The following is a 4,301-nucleotide window of genomic DNA, read 5'->3' as shown; positions in this document are numbered from 1 at the left end:
GGCGAATTGCTCTGACTACTGAACTCTGATCCCCAAGTCCCCAGTAGCTACTGAGAGGTGAGACTCTAGTTTTTTATCCACTGAAAGCTAAAAAATCTATTTCCAGGAACTGGAGATATCTGCAGTCAAGCAAGCTGTCCTCCCAGCAGAAAATGATGAATATTAAGCCCACTCAACTATCCACTCCTCCCCTACGTATTAAACACCCCCTACCACCCTGAAGTCAGAAATTACTGCTCCAGGTCCTACATGCTGAGCGAAAGATAGAACACACCCTACCGCCCGCGGGACATCAAAGCTGCCACTGGGGGATGGGTAGTGGGCCCAGTGCATTGCTTTGCCCAGGGGGCTACACTGCTGCTAAGACAACCCTGCGTAGGTGCAGGAGATGCGGTTGCCATGGTGCTCGAGATGACTGCAGGGCCCGCCACTCACATACACCCCTTCACGCCACCGCATCTGATGATTTTTTTTTCTATTTTTATTTGCTGATGCCCCCGCTCCACCGCAGTTCACCTCCTGCAGATCAGACCTGATGACGGGAAGCCCCGCACCGGCACTAGGCATACCTTTATTACTGAGTCTTCCGGTTGGCAGGTACTCGGTCGAGCACATATAAGCCAGTAGCAGCAGCCCCGCCTCTCTCACTATGGGGCCCATTTATCATGGATCGCATATTGAATGGGATCTAGAGGGGATCTTATCGCCCAAGATCGCATTACAATATGCAATACTATCGGCTGGATGTATGATCCAGCACCCGCAGGGATAGGGGTTCTGACAGAAGCCCGTCCCTGCGATGTGCCGTGGCGGCTACCGGCAGGTCCGCTCATACATGGTCAGCTCAGACTGCACGGCACAGAGGCCACTTCCGGGGAGGGTTCCAGGGAACCCTCTGCCGTCTACAAGTGCAATGTATAGCCCATAGGCTGCTATGGGCTACAGCCATGTTCAGATGACGGTAGTTGCGGGGACCAATATCGGTAATGCACCTATGGGGGATGCGGCTACGGAAGGCATTCAGCTATTACTTAATACTTGTGGCTAACCGCCCATTGTAGCACGGGATGGCACTACTGTATACTGTAGAAAAAATAGGATTTTAATTACCTACCAGTAAATCCTTTTCTCGTAGTCCGTAGAGGTTACTGGGAATCCATTTAGTACCATGGGGTATAGACGGGTCCACTAGGAGCCTTGGGTACTTTAAGAATTTGATAGTGTGGGCTGGCTCCTCCCTCTATGCCCCTCCTACCAGACCCAGTCTAGAAACTGTGCTCGAGGAGACGAACATACTTTGATAGAAGGATAGATAAGGAAAGTGGTGAGATTAAGAACCAGCACACAGAGCAATAGGAAAGCCATGCCAACCAAACTTGAAACATGAACAGGAACAGCTGAACAAACCAGAATACTTAACTTATACCCCTTTTCCACCTACGTACCGTGTCCGATCCGGGATGTTTAACACGGCTACAACCCGTGTCGGCTCCCCCGTTTCCACTACACTTCGACACGGGTTATTCCCGTGTCTGATCTGTTTCCACTTAACCCGGGTAAGCTCTGTAAAAGCCTATTGCTGTCATTACAAATGGACTTTTTACTGTCTCATCAAGATGATGTCATCAAAAGGACCAAAAGGGAGGGGTGGGGCCTGCTCACAGCATTGCAGCAATGGACGCCGGTGCAGTAGCTGTGTCTAGCATGGAGTCGCAGACTGTTTGCAGTTTACTGCTGCTTTCTGCTACAGACAGCTTGATGCAGCTTTTCACCTTGTGCTACCTACTGCAGAGCTGGAGAAGGAGAGCTCAATTCTTTGCAGAGAGGGCTACCTATCGACGCAAATATTTGAAAAGGAGGAGAGCGCGTATATCATCCACTGTTGTTATTTCTTTAATAACAATGAACTGTACACCAAGCCGAAGAATGTGGATGAGAGATCGCAGACATGGGGAAGCATTCATGCAGACTATTCTAGCATATCAGGAGGAGCAGTGGATGTCAAACTTCAGGATGTCTCGCGCTACATTCGAGTATGTTTTGGAACTACTGTCCCCCGCAATAACCATGCAGACCACCAGGTTCCGTAAGCCCATTGAGCCAGCCAGGAGATTAGCGATTGCTCTCTGGTGGTATGCTACCCCTGGAGAGTATCGCACAGTTTCCAGTTTATTTGGAGTAGGGATTGGCACGGTCTGCAAGATTGTCTACCAGGTCACGCGGGCATTGCTGGATACCATGTACCATCGCTTTATTTCCTTGCCACAAGGACAGCGGCTAGATGAGACTATAAAAGGGTTTAAGAAGCGTGGCTACCCACAGTGTGCTGGTGCCATAGATGGGACCCACATCCCCATCATCGCCCCCCATGACAACCCAGCAGACTATTACAATCGTAAGGGTTGGCATTCCATTGTTCTGCAAGCTGTAGTGGACCACAAATACTGGTAAGCACTGTTTCACTAATGTGTTTGAAATAGGCTTGGCCTGTTTTATGATAATGCATAAACCTTTATTTTTAGTTTCACAGATGTCTTCATAGGGTGGCCCGGACGGTCACATGATGCAAGGGTTCTCGCCAACTCCGATCTTTACAGTATTGCTGAGGACAAGCTTGGTGGATGGCTTTTCCCTCGAGAGGTAAGATTATTTACTACTTAAACTAATGTTCGCCCATAAACCAATAGTCAAGTTTTACCCCTGTAATAATATTAATGTTTTATTAACAGAAATCGGTGATCGTACATGGTGTGGACATCCCGGTCCATCTCATTGGTGATGCAGCATACCCATTACAGCGCTGGCTAATGAAGGGCTACACCCAGCATGTTCACTTATCCCCCGAACAGACATCATATACCCATGCCCTAAGTTCGGCCCGTATGGCAGTGGAGAATGCGTTTGGGCGTTTAAAAGGACGCTGGCGCTGCCTCATGAAGAGGAATGATGTGGACTTGAAAATAATGCCAGATATAGTAGCGGCCTGCTGCATTCTCCATAACATTTGTGAGATACAAAAGGAAAACTTTCTCCCCGAGTGGAATGTACATGATCATGGGGCGGGGGTCACTGTACATGATGCACCAGGCTTGGTGGGGCGGCATGACGCTGCCAGCGAGTGCATAAGGGCCACCATTGCAGCTAATCTTCAAACAATGTTGCAGTAGAGAAAACAGACAAGTTTTTGTGTGCAAACAATTTTTGTTTATTTTGTTTTTTAAGTTATAAAAATTTGGTTCAAAAGTTGTTATTATATTTTTCCTTTTAAACAGTAGGCACACATTTTCTGAGGTAACAATATAAAATATTTAAGTGCAAACATGTCACTGTAAAATTCCACATAACGCAAGGGGTCTTCAACATGTGTCCCTCCAGCTGTTGTGGAACAACATGTACCAGCATGTGTTGCTATGTGTTTCCACAACAGCTAGAGGGCCACATGGTGAAGACACCTGCCCTGAGGTAAAAGAGTAAAGTGCAAACAGGGCACTCTGTATAAAAAAAACCCTAATGTTTGGTTTGGCAGATATCGGGTCACCCCCAATATTTGGATCGCACTGCCGCACATTTTCTGAGGTAACATTATAAAATATTTAAGTGCAAACATGTAAAATTCCACATAACGCAAGGGGTCTTCAACATGTGTCCCTCCAGCTGTTGTGGAACAACATGTACCAGCATGTGTTGCTATGTGTTTCCACAACAGCTAGAGGGCCACATGGTGAAGACACCTGCCCTGAGGTAAAAGAGTAAAGTGCAAACAGGGCACTCTGTATAAAAAAAACCCTAATGTTTGGTTTGGCAGATATCGGGTCACCCCCAATATTTGGATCGCACTGCCGCACATTTTCTGAGGTAACAATATAAAAAGGTAGCCCAAATATCTGGATCCCACTGCCCATTTTCTGAGGTAACACTATAAAACTTTAAAGTGCCAACAGGGCACTCTGTAAAATCAAAATAATGTTTGCATTTGTAGGTATCAGGGTTGAGGATACAGTGCAAACATAACCTTAAAACACAAACATTGTTTTATAACCCGCTGCTCTAGGGCAGTTGTCTATATACCCGAAATTCTGAGGACTGCGGGATTTGTGTTGGGGGATTTGAGGGAGGCTCATAGTTGTATGGACCATATGGGTGCTGTGGGTAGGCTGTGTCTTGCTGTTGTGTTTGTGTGGTATTCCCTATGGTACGTGCAAACGTGCGTTCAAAAAATGTCATCTGCCTATCATGCATGGTCATTAACTGACTCATAAAAGTTTGATGCATTTCTTTTTCTGACGCAAGGAATCTCTCAA

This window comes from Pseudophryne corroboree, chromosome 6 (assembly GCF_028390025.1).
Source record: "Pseudophryne corroboree isolate aPseCor3 chromosome 6, aPseCor3.hap2, whole genome shotgun sequence".
In the NCBI taxonomy this organism is placed as follows: domain Eukaryota; kingdom Metazoa; phylum Chordata; class Amphibia; order Anura; family Myobatrachidae; genus Pseudophryne; species Pseudophryne corroboree.
The sequence above is the reverse complement of the archived record's forward strand: the minus strand, read 5'-3'. Positions refer to the sequence as shown.